At 49.0% G+C, this 15,406-nt stretch overlaps 1 protein-coding gene across 1 annotated transcript in view; it reads right to left on the bottom strand.

Annotated features, from left to right (window-relative positions):
- The window catches only part of SEZ6 (seizure related 6 homolog), a 124,080-nt gene that overhangs the window by 102,324 nt on the left and 6,350 nt on the right, over nt 1–15,406 (bottom strand). The gene's annotated exons all lie outside the window — the stretch shown is intronic.

Here is a 15,406-nt window from a genome sequence, read left to right on the forward strand (position 1 = left end):
ACACCACAGACACGAAAGCACACAGCATCTCTGGGGGATTAGTGTGTGTACAAAATTAAATTGGATAATTTTTATTTTATTTTATTTTTGATGTATGGATGAAGGAGAAAAGAAGCCGTATATACACATGTAGTGCAAGTTTCAGATCTTGAAGGTTTCAGATCACCACGCCATCCGATGCTGGGGGAGGGGGGGAGGAAACGGCAGTGAAATGCTTTATGGACATAATAAATTGTCATTGAAGGAGGGGGAAAGAAATGTTTCCCTTGAAATGACGGTGTGGCTTTCCAATCTAGAGACAAATGTGCTTCTGGAGATAAAAATGTGAGCGTTACAAACGACCCCTCATAAGGCCCGTAACGAGCTCAGACAAGACAAAGCGGTGGGGAGAGGAAGTGAATTTATGGGAGACCATTTTCTGTCACATTTCACCCACCAGCTTGGTTCTAATTATATGCCATTTCCTTCTATGGTGGATCACTGGGCACCTTTGGATCTTGCGAGTTCAACATGGCTTCCTTTCTACTTTTTTTTTTAAAAGCTTTTGATTACCGCATAATTCAGGCAACAAAAAGAGGCCAGATCTGGCTCTTCTCCTTTGAGCAGAGGCTGGCAGAGACTGGCACACATTGTGAGCGACTTTGCCAAACCGGTTAACGAAATCTGTTTGCCCAGTTCTTACCTGCCAGTGCAAAAATATACATTGCTAGGATACAAGCCCTCGGGGGGATGCGATGGAGACATGAATTTATAATGGCAGCGTATCAGTCCATTAATATTTTATGCAGGGCTGGTTGCGTCATCTGGAAGGAAAGATCTGGAGAAGAATAGAGGAAGGTCTGGAGAAGGACAGGAAAGAGGAGGCTCCCTTTGAAAGGAGAAAAGGGACAATAGAGGCATTCTTCAGCTCAGAAAGGTGGCGGGTGGAGGAACTTAGGAGATCCAGTTTAAAAGCTGAAGGTTAAAAAGTTGAAAACCCACAGGCATTTAAAAACCTCTCTAAAAACATGGGTCTTCAGAAGTGGGTTTTTTTAAACCCTGAAAGAGGGAGCATTTCAAAACTATTCTGGGAGGGTGTTCCAAAACTGTGGGGCCACAACCAAAATGGCCCTGTCTCTAGTCACTGCAACTGAATCTCAGTCAGATTCAAGGGCTAGGAGCAGGGTCTGTGATGCCAAACAAGGGGTCCAGGAAAGTTCATATGGACCGATGTGGTCCAACAGATACCTAGCCCTGAGCCATGTTGGGCTTTAAAGGTCAAAGCCAGCACTTTGAATCTAGCCTAGAAGTCACCATATCTCAAAAAGGATATTTTAGAACTGGGAAAGGTGGAGAAGAAGGCAACCAAACTGAGCAGGGACCTAGAGCACCTTCCTTATGAGGCAAGGTCATGCTAATTTTCTCCATATCGTTCCAATTTTAGTTTATGTGCTGCCGAAGCAGGGCTTTTATTCTGTTTTATTCTGTTTACTATGCATAGTATTTTGTTTTAATGCTTTTTATGTCTTTTGTATGGCCTATGGCTGTAATAATAAATTGATTGATTGATGAGGCAAGGTCACAACCTCCAGGGCTTTAGTGTTTATGAAAAAGGTGACTAAGGGAGGACATAATAGAGGTTTCTAAAATTATGCACGGTGTGGAAATGATGGATAGAGAGACATTTTTCTCCCTCTCTAGCCCCCTCTGACCAGGGGTCATCCTATGAAACTGATAGCCAGGAAACGTAGGGACGACAAAAGGAAGTACTTTACCACACAGCATAGAATTAATCTATGGAATTCTCTGCCCCAGGATGTGGTGCTGGCCACTAGCTTGGATGGCTTTAAAAGGGGCTTGGACAAATTCATGGAGAACAGGTCTGTCGGCTGCACTCTGCTGCAAAGGGCGGGCCAACATTGGCACACAGACCAAAGGCTCCTCTGACAATCTTGTTGGGTGGGCATGTAGTCTCCCATCCAAATGAACCCAAGGCAGACCCTGCTTAGCAAAGGGGAGAATTCATGCTTGCCAACACAAGACCAGCTCTTCTCCCCCGCAAGGGCTATCCTTTCCCAGACTTAGGCTCCCAGGGCATATCAGAAAGGCGCAGCGGTTGTTCAGGCAAGGGTTCAGGACCATGGACAGCTCATCGAGAAGCTGGCCAGGTCCAGGCTGGATACAGAACATCCGTGATCAGATGCTGCACCCACAATGAACCTAGGAAACTGCCATATACTGAGTCAGACCCTTGGTCGAACTACCTCAGTATTGTCTACCAGACTGGCAGCGGCTTCTCCAAGGTTGCAGGCAGGAGTCTCTCTCTGCCCTGCCTTAGAGATGCTGCCAGGGAGGGAACTTGAAACCTAGATACTCTTCCCAGAGCGGCTGCATCCCTTAAGGGGAATATCTTACAGGGCTTACAGGGCTCACACATCACGTTGCCCATTCATATGCAACCAGGGTGGACCCTGCTTAGCTAAGGGGACAAGTCATGCTTGCTTCCAGCTGGTCTTGTGCTAACATCTCCCACACACACCCTTTCCCCACATACCTTCCGCCCCCACTCTCTTCTGAGGCTGCAAAACATCCAGAGGAAATGCCCCATCACAAATTCTGCACAGGTCTCGGATGTTCCGTCATTCTGCCATCTTTTCTCCTTCCTCCCCCGCTGGCATTTAAACATCGTACATGCTGAGCAAGGGAAATTGGAAACTTGCTCTAAGATGAATCTTTTTCTGCACGCACCTTGATATTTTAAGGTGTGAAAGTCACCTCTCCTTTTTTAAAAAAGAAGAAGAAGAAGAAGAAGAATTGACTTTCAGCTCCCCTGGCCTCCTGCAAAGAGCCCCCTCCCCTCCCTGATCAATTAAGCTTTGGAGCCAACTTGCTACATTTGGGAGCTATTAAGACACTGATGTGTAAGCACAGAGACAGATTCTTCTTTTTGCCTCCCACCACCCAACAATTAAGTTGCAGCTTTTTTTTTTTTTTAAGAGTAAACTATAAAATCTAAGTTGCACAATTTACTGCTCACCTCTGAGAGGCTGGAATGTTGAATCCTGCTATTAGGGCAAACACTCACAAAGAGAAATGATTTCTTAAAGCAACATTTTAAAGGATCCCAGAATCCCAGAACTTTAGAGTTGGGAGGGACCCTGAAGGTCTTCTAGTCTGACCCCCTGCTCAGGGCAGGAATCTGCTACCCCATCCCTGGCAGGTGGGGTAGCCTCTGCTTGGAAACCTCCAGTGAAAGAGAGCCCACCACTGCATAGATAGGCCTTGGGCCCAATCCAGCAGTGCTGTTCTTATGTTCTTATGCATGAGGCAGACTGTTCCACTGTCCAGCAGCTCTTGGGCAAAATTTGCAAGGATCAGATTGATCCCAAGAGGTGCACCGATGGTGACAGTGGAGGGCATCCTGCTGCACTGCTGGCATCTCAATAGCCTGCCGCCTGAGGCAGCTGAATCCGCTTGCCTCATGAAAGGGCCGCCCTGTACCAGAGTCAACCACTTCTGAAAACCCAACGTAACTTCTCCTGCATGTGTCCTGCGTTGTGGTCTCCTGTGCATATTAGGGGAAAGCTGTCTGGATCTTCTGCCTCAGTCATCCTCCCCATTGCCACAGCCCCCGCCCCGCCCTCTTGGGTCCTTTGGCTTGTCTTTGTGGAAGCAAGCTTGAATAGACCCTTTTGCTAAGCAGTGTCCACCCTGGTGTGCATTTGGATGGGAGACTACATGTGTGAGCACACGAAGATGTTCCCCTCAGGGGATGGGGAAGAGCACCTGCATGCAGAAGGCCCCAAGTTCCCTCCCTGGCGGCATCTCCAAGATCAGGCTGAGAGAGAGACTCCTGCCTGGAACCTGGGAGAAGCCGCTGCCAGTCTGGGTAGACAAGACTGAGCTAGATGGAGCAATGGTCTGACTCAGTAGAAGGCAGCTTCCTCTGTGACTATCTCCCTTCTGCAACAAATCACCATCCACTGCAAAGTGGCTGTGTGGCGGTTGAGGGGTTTGGGCAAAGCCATTTCCGACCGTCCCTTAATCCCATTGCAAGCCTCAGCAGGCGCCTTTTAATACCTGGGAGGAAGGCACGCCTCCCACAGCCTTCCTTGGGGGCACCGGAGGGCTGCCTGCTGCTAAGCCGGTGCAGAATTGCCAGGCTTTGCAATTGCAATGAGTCAGAGATGCTCTTAAGAGGATTTAAAAATGCAGCAGCGTGGAATTGGAGGTGGCCAGGCCTCGTGCAGGTGGAGCGGCACAGCCCCCGGCAGAACGGCACTGCACGGCCACGTCAGTGCTATCCTTTGGGTTCCAAACTCCCTGCTTTTGCACAAGCCTCTCCCTTGTTCGCTCTGCTCATCATGCCATTCCCAGGCCGCTGAGCAAGGCCTGGGCAGAGGAGAGGAGAGGAGAGCTGGTCTTGTGGTAGCAAGCATGGCTTGTCCCCTTAGCTAAGCAGGGTCCACCCTGGTTGCATTTGAATGGCAGACTAGATGTGTGAGCACTGTAAGAAGATGTTCCCCTCAGGGGATGGAGCCACTCTGGGAAGAGCATCTAGGTTCCTGGCAGCATCTCCAAGATCGGGCTGAGAGAGACTCCTGCCTGCAGCCTTGGAGAAAGCGCTGCCAGTCTGGGTTGACAATACTGAGCTAGATAGACCAAGGGTGGGGTGCAGAAGGTCCCAGGTTCAGTCCCTGGCAGCATCTCCTTTGGGGCTGAAGGGGAGAGGAGGACAGAAAGAGCCAGAGAGGGGAGGAGAGCTGGCCTTGTGGTAGCAAGTGTGAATTGCCACCTTTGCTAAGAAGGGTCTGCTCTGGTTTGCTTGGGTTGGGAGACTCCATGTGAGCGCTGCAAGGTATTCCCCTTAAGGGATGGGGCTGGTTAGGGTGCAGAAGGTCCCGGGTTCAATCCCTGGCAGCATCTCCAGGTAGGGCTGGGAAAGACCCCTGTCTGAAACCACGGAGAGCTGCTGCCAGTCAGAGTAGGCAATACGGAGCTGGACGGATGAAGGGCCTGACTCAGTAGAAGGCAGCATCCTGACTCAGTTCAAGTCAATCAGTTGGGGGTAAGGGGTAGGGAAGATGAGAACCGACAGATAGCTGTTAAGTGCTGCAATGCGATGACCTGTTTTCTATCTCCTGTGGGGTAGACCCTGCCAAAAAAAACCACCAGGAGCATTTGTCCCCTGAGATGGAAACAGAAAAGCAAGTACTTCTCCACACGGCACATACTTAATCTGTGGAACTCTCTGCCACGGGATACAATGGATGGCTTTAAGTGGGGGCTTAGATGAATTCAAGGAGGACAGGTCTGTTAACGGCTACTAGTCCTGAATGGCTATGAGTCTCCTCCAGGCACAGCGGCAAGTTGCCTCGGAATACCAGATGCAGGGGAGCAAAAGCAGGAGAGCATTTATGCCTTGATCTCTTGGATGTCGGGCTTGCCAAAGGATCTGGTGGGCCACTGTGGGAAACAGGAAGCTGGACTAGAGGGCCCTGGGACCTGATCCAGCAGGGCGCATGTTCTTATATTCTTACATGGTAGCAGTCGCCAGAATTTGTGGGCCCGGCTCATGGGCTAGTGACCCTGCAGAGGGCGCATATTCCCTGGCTTGCAGATCATCACCCAGATATTCAACATTCCACAACTATATTTGACACCTGCCTACTGCAGAGTAGCAGGCAACGTCTGAGCCGCCTGAGCAGCTGGTGTGCCTTTGCACGCGGTATTTGGCAGGATCTGAGGACTGGCGCACAGAACGCGCCGACATGATCTGACGGCATCCATTGATTGATTTCGAAGGATTTCTATCAGGCTTTTCTATCAGCGACACTCAAAATGGCTGGCAAGAGAAGAAACGTCTCTCGGAGAGCACAGCCAGATGCCCAAATGAAAGAAGCAGATCGCTATCTGGGTGCTACTCCAGAACACGCCCCTTCATCCATCCACCTGCAGGGGACGGGTGGCAGCTGGCCAGAGAGCAGGCTGCCAGTGCCAGAACTCAGGCAGGTTCCTATAATGTGAGGAGAGAGGCATCCCGGTCCAAGAGCAGAACAGAATTTAGCAAATGCCATGCCAAGTGGATTCAGCCCACACCGATGTGGACAGCAGATGTTAGTTCTGGAATCCAAGCCCCCCATTCCCGAGTCTGCTCAAGGCCAGAGGGGCAGAATGGGATAACGTGTTACACAGGAAGCTGCCAACTACTGAGTCAGGCCCTTAGTCCATCTAGCTCAGTATTGTCTACTCTGACTGGCAGCAGCGCTCCAGGCAAGAATTGCTCTCAGCCCAGCCTGGGGATGCTGCCAGGGATTGAACCTGCGACCTTTTGTGTGCTAAGCAGATGCTCCACCACTGAGCAGCAGCCCTGTCGGTCACCTTTGCATGTTCTCTGTGCCAAAGAAATAGGTAGCAAAATAGGGAGGTAAGACCATCCGCACTATACCCACTGGAAGCGCTGGATGAGGCCGTAGCTCTGCTTTGCATGCAAAATGTTCCAGATTCCATCCCTGACAGCATCTCTAGGTAGGCCTGGGAAAGACTCCTGCCTGAATCCCTGGAGAGCTGCTGCCAGTCAGTGTAGACAATCCTGACCTAGATGGTCCAACAGTCTGACTCGGTACAAAGCAGCCTCCTATCTATGTTCCTCCAGGGGTCCCCAAACCTGGGTCCTCAGATGTTGTTGGACTACAACTCCCATCCTCCACACCTTTGGCCCCCTGTGACCAAGGATGATGGGAGTTGTAGTCCAATAGCTTCTGAGGACTCGGGGTTGGGGACCCCTGGTGTACCCCGGTGAAGGACATGGAGCTGAGAAAATTCCCCCACTTTCCGCTCTAGAACTCGCTGCCAGTGCCTGCGCCACTGAAGATCCGACTCCAACTCGAACTGAAGGACGAGAACTTGGCAAATTAACATTTTACAACCACGCAGCAAGCCGCCTGGCAAAATCGTCTCGCCTCGAGGTCTCTCATTTATCTGATTATCTGCTTTCCTGCTAATGCACCTTCTCCTATCATTTCTTGCCTGTAACATTTTGTGCAAAATCTTATTAGTTGCCTTTCCAGGGACCCTGGTGGAGCGGAGGAGAGCTGGAAAAGCTCTCCACTCTCTCTCTCTCGGTTTTTCATTAAGTTTTCTAATAAAGGCAATCACAGTTGTTATGCGGCCGGCAGTGTTAAGGCAACTGGTTCTCCAGGCGTGTCGGCATGCCAGCAGCGAGACCGAGCCGAGCCCAGGAGCCCTGGGGCTGGGAAGCCAGCTCTCCCACCTCTGTGGGACCTGGTGGCAGCCACCGGGAGGGGCTGCCATTCGCAGCACAGAATCCAATCCAAATCCTTCTCAGAGGCCGACACGATGTGAAGCACAGCAAGAGCAGAGAATGAATGATCAGGCCGTCTTCCTCTCCTGAAAATCTCAGCATTCCTTTTCTTGTTACAGAAGCACGATCCTAGTCCTTATGGACTATACTCAGTTTGCATAATTTGCAGAATTCAGGTAGCAGAATTCAGCTTTTCTGGCTGCAGAATTTGGACCAATTGTGTACAAAGTTTCCATTTTATTTTATTTGAATTTTAGCACACAGAAGCTCAGACCTCAGGAACTAACCCTCATACTTGGGAGAATCAACCGTTCATAGATACAGCTTCACTTTCTCCCCTCCCCTCAGAGGATTCTCATCAAACCAGAGGGATCCCGTATACCCATGGGACAGATTCTTGCTGAAATATTCTCAAACTTGGGTCAACAGAAATTGTTGGACTATGGCTCCCATCATCCCCAGTGAAAATGGTCAAGACTCAAGTTTGAGAGTCCCTGTTCTGGAAGAGAGATCCAGTTCACATAGACTGCATTCACACAATCATGGCATTCCTGGTTAAAGAGTTAATCTCTTCAAGATCGGATCCTGGTGATCTATCCTGGTTAAATGTTTGACCAGGATTGTTTGGAAATTCTGGCTTCTCACAGTCAACTCTGCAGGGCTCAGCGATCCTTGTTAACTCTTGAACCAGGATCACCGCAGTTGTGTGAACATAGGCAAAGTCTCAAAAATTTAAGCCAAGATTTCATGTTGTACCCCCTGTTGATTCCAATCTGAAGAGAGAGACTCTTTCCAAACAAGCATCTAGTGGGTGCTGACGTGCTTACTCTCTACTGTGGTTCCAAAGAATCTATCTGCAAACTCTGTATCTCTGCATGTCCCTGCTCTGGACTTGCAATTGGCATACTCTGAGAGTAGGTAATTCTGCCATGTCTCTCCGTCGGTTCTGATGAGATCCTGATGCAGTTTCAGAAGAGTTACTAGCTGTGTATCTGCCTGAGTCTCCGGTCAAGAGGCACTATCAGAACGAGGACTCATGCAGAAACACACAGAAGCACTCCTCAAAGGTTCATCAGTCCCCAATTGTTCAGATCTTGGCAGAGGGAATGTATACAAGAGTGGAGCATGTCTCAGCTGTCAGGACAGCTGCTACAGGAGGACGTCGTTTTCACAGCTTCCTCACACTGGAAGATCCATGTGGGTGACTGCTGGATGGCAATTAGCATGCCAATTAGCACCCAACAAGACATCCACAGAGTACAACAGTGAACTCCTCTCGGAACTCCTCTCGGAAGCCACCAGAAAAGGCGGGCACCCCTGGAACCTAGTAGATAGGAAACCAAGAAGCTGCCACAAACCGAGTTAGATCCTTGGTCCACCGAGCTCAATACTGTCTGCACTGACGGGCAGCGGCTCTCCAAGGTTTCAAGCAGGAGTCTCTCCCAGGTCTACCCAGAGATGCTGCTAAGGATTGAACCGGGGACCTTCTGTGTGAAAAGCAGAGGGATGGAGCGACGGTCCCATCTCCTAAGGGGAATATCTGACAGTGCTCGCACAGTGCTTCCCATCCAAATTCATTCATTCATTCATTGTTAAATTTGTATACCACCCTTCATTAAAACAATCCCAAATGCAATCCCAAATGCAAACCATCCCAAATGCAAAACAAATGCAAAACAATCCCAAATGCAAACCAAGGTGGGCCCTGCTTAGCAAAGGGGGCCATGCCCACTTGCTGCCACCAGACCAGCTCTCCTCGCTCCACCCCCAGCAGCAGCCCCTGCCAGCGTCACCCGGCCTTTCCCTTGCCGTTTTCTCACACAACTGCTGCGTCCTTTTCATAAATCACCTCCCTCCCATCCAGCTGCCCTGAAGTGGGTCCAGTGGGGTTGGTTTTTAATTCCTTCTCTATTTTTTTGCCTCCCTTCCCAGAGATATTTTTTCCTTAACACTTGATCTTATCAGCCCCTTATAAATCAAGAAGGGGGGGGGAAGGAACTTTATCAGGGTATCTCCGCGGCCAGGACTGGCTAGCCCAGCCGTTTAATTTTCTGCCTTGACTTTTATAAATGTGGCAAAGAGTATCGGGGGATCGAAATAAATCAAATTGTTTCAGAGGCTCCGGGCAACTGTTCCACGTGGCTCTGTGCGATCCCTTTCCTTCCAGGCCTCAGTGCTCTGCTCAGAAACCCGGGATACGCTCTGGCAGAAAGGACCAGCCCTCAGCGCCGCCGCCCCCCGTACCTTCCTTATTTATGTGCACACTTATTTTCTGTTTCAGTATTTAAAAGAACGAAACAAAAACAGGAAAAAACAAAACCGAATGAGGAAATGATCCAAAAGCAGATTTATCTCAGGCTGCAGGAGATCTCTGCAGGAGCTCACAGCATGAGCGTCTTCGAATTCCTGCTGGTATGTTTCCCAGACTATGGGAGACACCTATGTTGTGCAGCAGTGATATAGGAAGATGCTGAAAGGCATCATCTCATACTGCGTGGGAGGAGGCAATTGTAAACCAGTGATAAAGAGTAAACTTTTGTATTCAGCCAAAGACAACCACATGGCCCTGTGGTTGTCAGGAGTTGAGTCGACACCAACTTGACGGCACAACTTTACCTTTACTAAGTACTAATATTTACAACTAATATTTATAGACCACTCTTCTCCAAGTGGTTTACCCAGAAAAAACAAATAAGACATAAATAAGATGGTCCCCTGTCCCCAAAGGGCTCACAATCTAAAAAGAAACATAAGGTAGACACCAGCAACAGCCACCGGAGGGATGCTGTGCTGGGGACGGATAGGGCCAGTTGCTCTCCCCCTGCTAACTATAAGAGAATCACCACTTTAAAAAGTGTATCTTTGCTCAGTTAGCAGGGTATTTGTATTCATATTCTCTTCTCGAGCTTCTTGCAAGCTTTGTGAACAGTGTGAGGAGAGATTCTCCATACAAAGCTTGCCAGGGTCAGATGGGTTCCAAAGTGCTGCTCCGAGGGTGAAGGCAGAGGGCGTCCCAGTAACTAGCCACCTGCAGCAACCGCCTCGCCTCAAGAAAGGGCCGCCTCTGTGCCCTTCTGGGCTCATCCCCCATTTTGACAGCTCCATTCCTGGAGGAGCTGAATTTGGCTGTTAGATCTGAAGCATCTTTCCTCTCTTGCTCTCAGTGATGAGTTGGTGGGGGGAGGGAGGGAGAGAGCAGCAATCCCCACCCACCCACCGCTCATCAGCCAAACCCCACGAGCTCCGGCAAAGCAGACCTGCTTTTTCATCTGGACCCCTGCCTCGCTTTGATCCGGGCCTCTGCCTCGCTCAGCTTGCTTTGATGAAATTTTTAAAAAGTCACGGGACATGCCGGAGATGACAAAACTCCCCCGGCAGCACTCCCGCTGCCCGTTTGAGACAAGCAGGCCCAAACCAGAGGGATCTTCAGTAAAGAAATAAAACAAGCCACCGCATCAGCCAAACAGTTAATAACACAGACGGTGACGGAGAAGCTGCAATCCGCCGCACACTCCTGGCACCCGTCACGAAGAAGAGGGTGGTGGGTGTTTGTGTGTGTGGTTTTTTTGCCTTCTGCTTCTTGCTGACACAGCCGGGTTCATTTCTTAACGATAAAAAGCAAAAGTGCTGAGCATATTCGTTTGGGGCAATCAACCTTCCCATGGCACGGTGACATCTGTCCACAAGACTAATTGGACCACTGTCCGTGGTGCTGAACACACCGCCCGTCCACTGGCAGCCTTCATAAACTGCTTTTGCATGGCAGGGTGGGCTCTCTCTCTCTCTCTCTCTGTGTGTGTAGTATAGTCTCTCTTGTAGGAGTTAGGAGAAAGGATCCGGTCCTAGGAACAGTGGTGACCCTAGGAAGAAAACTGAGGAGGGGGCACAGAAGGGGCAAAGCACATTCAGGGGTGGGTGAGCTGTCCCACATATTAGTTTTCTGTGACAGATACTGGTGGGGTTGTGGTGTGGGGCAAGCTACTTTTCTGGGGGTTGCATGCCACCCCCCCGAGGCCACCCTTGCTTAGCAACTAGAGAGCTGCCGTCTACTGAGTCAGACCCTTGGTTCATCTAGCTCAAGATTGTCTACACTGACTGGCAGCAGCTTATCCAAGGTTTCAAGCAACCTCAGGAGTCTCTCCCAGCTCTCTCTTGGAGATGCCAGGGACCTTCTTGGAGCCTTCTGCCTGCAAGCATGCAGATGCTCTTCTCAGAGCAGCTCCAAATATCTTACAGTGCTCTCACATGGAGTCTCCCATTCACAGGCAACCAGGGCAGGCCCTGCTTAGCCAACGGGACAAGTCATGCTTGCTACCACAAGACCAGCTCTCCTGGTTCATGGGAAGCTGCTATCTACCGAGTCAGACCCTTGGTCCATCTAGCTCAGTAATGTCTGCACTGACTGGCAGCAGCTTATCCAAGGTTTCGGGTCTTTCCCAGACCTACCTGGATATGCTGCCAGGGATCGAACTTGGGACTTTCTGCATGCAAAGTAGATGCTCTTCCACTGAGCTACAGTCCCACACCCTAAGGATTCCACTGTAGTGCTGTATTGGCCATTAACCATGCAGTGGTGGATCCTCTTTCATTGGAGGTTTACAGACAGTGGCTGGATCACCTGTAAGCCATGCTTCTGTTAGTACAGTATTACTACCAAGACTTATATGTACTGCTTTTGGTATATTTGTTTCCCACCCCAAATTCATTTCTCTGGGCTGTCCACAACAAACGCAACATAATTAAAACCACGATTCAGACATTTAAAAACAGTTTCTAAAAAAACCCACAGCTGCACAACTCTAGTTAAAAGCTTGGAGGAACAAATGTGTTTTAAGATGTGGCATTAGCCGTTTGAATGCATGATGGAGAATGGCGAGAGACAAATTTTTAAAAGAACAGAGCAGAACAGAACAGAAAATGTGGAAACTCAATGCATTTTGAAGCTGGTGCACATTTCTTCAAGAAGCTACACAGGTATCACCCACCCTCCCAACACACACACACACAAACACAAACACTCACTCCCCTATATTGGCTCTGAACATATTTGTCATATTTCTACATTTCTGTAATATTATGATCAGGAGTTATTGGTCACCTTTCTGCAGGGGAGGAGAAAAAGCCAACACCCAGGCTGGCACAGAGAAATACTCTCTCTCTCTCTCTGCATATATATATGTGTGTATGTGTGTGTGTGTGTGTATCTATATCACACACATTTATTTATTTATTTATTTATTTATATATTGCCCTTCCAAAGGTGGTTCAGGGTTGTTTACAATAAAAAAATCAATTAAAATAAAAAACCCATTAAAAGCAGATTACAATTAAATTTCAATTACAATTAGATAACATTAAAACTAAATATCATTAAAAGACAGGCTTAAAAAATGGGTCTTTACAGCTCTCCTGAAGGCTTCCAACAAAAACAATCCTCTTATATCTATGGGGAGTGCATTCCACAACCTAGGGGGCAACAACAGAGAAGGCCCAATCTCAGGCTGTCACTAGATGGACCAGTGGTGCCCAAAGATGGGCCCCTCCTGATGATCTCAATGAACAGTATATGTTTGTGTGTGTGTGTGTGTGTGTGTGTGTGTGCGCGCACAGATATATAGGTAGGGGTGTGTGTGTGGGGGGGGAGAGAGAGAGCGCAAGCACACCACAAAGGAATATTCCTTTGTTACTCATATAGTTGGTCTGCTGTGCCATATCTCCCGGCTTCCCAACAGATGCTCTGTGCCTTTAGCATCTGCACACTTGGCAGAAATTCAGCAAGTACAGTTTTTTCTAGGCATGTGGCTGGGGAGAGCTGGACCTGTTGAATTTCTACCTGGCCTACAGCTGTTCACACAGCGCAGCGCTCCTAGCAGGGGAAAACAGAGGTGGCAACCCTTGAGAAAGGGCTGTGCTTCTCAGTCCTGGGTTGTCGAGGTCTAACCACGAATTTACAATCTGGATTTGGGCAGCAGGGAGGAGAACAGAGAGAGAGACAAGGGAAGCAAGAGAAAAATTTGACTTTTCAAGGAGGGATTTGAAGGAGGACAAACTGGGGGCGGGGCCCAGTCCTCCTTCAAATCCCTCCTCGAAAAGTCAAATTTTTCTCTTGCTTCCCTTGTCTCTCCCTCTGTTCTCTTCCCTGCTGCCCAAATCCAGCTTGTAAGTTCGTTGGGGCAGAGACCAATCTATTAAATTTGCTTATGTAAGCCTGTAAAGTCCTGCACCCATAGATGTAATTTTTTGATAACAACCTTATGCTGCAAGTTAAGGATGAGTTCTGGATAAAAATTCAGCTCTGGTGTGATGCTCTTGATGTGTATGAAGAGACTCCTAAAGGAATTATGCGTGGTGTGGAAAAAGTGGATAGGAAAACATTTTTCTCCCTCTCTCACAACACTAGAACCGGGGGTCATCCCATGAAACTGACTGCCAGGAAATTTAGGACCAACAAAAAGAAGTACTTTTTTACACAGCATAGAATAAATCTGTGGAACTCTGTGCCACAGAATGCAGTGATGCCCCTCGCTCATGCTCAATTTGGGGAGGGGGTTAGGCCAAAACCTCCACAGTGCAGAATTTGTGGATTATACAAGGTGGAACCATCTAGTTCTAGAAGAGAAGAGCTGGTCTTGTGGTAGCAAGCATGATTTGTCCCCTTAGCTAAGCAGGGCCCACCCTGGTTGCATATGAATGGAAGACTACATATAAGATATTTCCTTTAAGGGATGGAGCCGCTCTGGGAAGAGCATCTTGGTTCTAAGTTCCCTCCCTGGCATCTCCAAGATAGGGCTGAGAGAGATTCCTGCCTGCAACCTTGGAGAAGCCGCTGCCAGTCTGTGTAGACAATACTGAGCTAGATGGACTAATGGTCTGACTCAGTATATGGCAGCTTCCTATGTTCCTAGTTCGGCGGCCAACCTGAGACTCTCCAACTGTAGCTGGATTACAAATCCCATCATCCAGCTGTCATTGGACTACAACTCCCACCACCCCCGCCACAACTTTTCTGTGCTTTTGCAGGATCACAGCATGTGTACAATGGCAGATGCCCCCCATGGGCCACAGTCTGGGTTCTACACAGCGCAGGAAAGCAAGAACAGCAATCCCCGCCGCCACAGAAACATTCTGAAGTCAAGTTCCTCAAAACAACCATGTCTTCTCTTCAGAGGAGGACTATGCCTGGATCCCCACTTGCTGATGCGCCACACACACGCCTCGTACCCTCAAGACACGGGCCTCTCGTTTCTCTCGACGTCTTTTCCTCTCTGCTGTTGCAATTTCTGCTCAAAACCACCTGCACTCTTTAAACAAGCTCTCTGGAGGAACTTCCTGGCAGGAATACTCGGTGGGGCTCTGAGAATTACACTTATTTATTTATTAGCTCCCTAGGTTGAAGTAGGCTCAACCCCCCTCCGATTTTCCCTCCTCCTCCCATCCTCACAGTATGCCAGTTAGAAAGCACAATATTAACTCAGCGCATGCATTCGCTGTCTCTCTCAGAAACACACACACACACACACCCCTCCACATCTCTCTGCCTCTGGACACAGACAGCCAATTGCTGACTACATCAGCTCAGCTGTGCCCCCCATTTAATTTATTATTAATTTATTACTACTACTACTACTACTACTACTACTACTACCACCACTACTATCATCATCATCAAGAATCTGGACCAGAGGTTGTAAAGGAGAGCAGAAGAATGAGACAGAGGCACACAGAGTCATTGTGATGGGCAAATTCCAGCTGGGAGGCAAAAAGGAAGAGGACCAGGATTTGCTTCGCAGAGTAATTTCAGCAGGTGCCCCCTCCCATCACAGAACTGTAGGCCTCCAGCCTATTTCCCCAACAACGTTAATGGTCCCAATAAAAAATTTGAGACGAGTTGCAGCTTGTTTCAAGCATAGAGACAAGACTGTTAAAGTTAACACAAGGACACAGACGATTATCCCTGGCAGCATCTCCAAGAGAGGGCTGAGAGAGACTCCTGCCTGCAACCTCGGAGAAGCCGCTGCCAGTCTGTGAAGACAATCCTGAGTTAGATGGACCAAGGGTCTGACTCGGTAGGAGGCAGCTTCCTATGTTCTTCTGTCACTTTGG

The sequence above is a fragment of the Hemicordylus capensis genome, chromosome 12 (assembly GCF_027244095.1).
Source record: "Hemicordylus capensis ecotype Gifberg chromosome 12, rHemCap1.1.pri, whole genome shotgun sequence".
Taxonomy (NCBI): Eukaryota; Metazoa; Chordata; class Lepidosauria; order Squamata; family Cordylidae; genus Hemicordylus; species Hemicordylus capensis.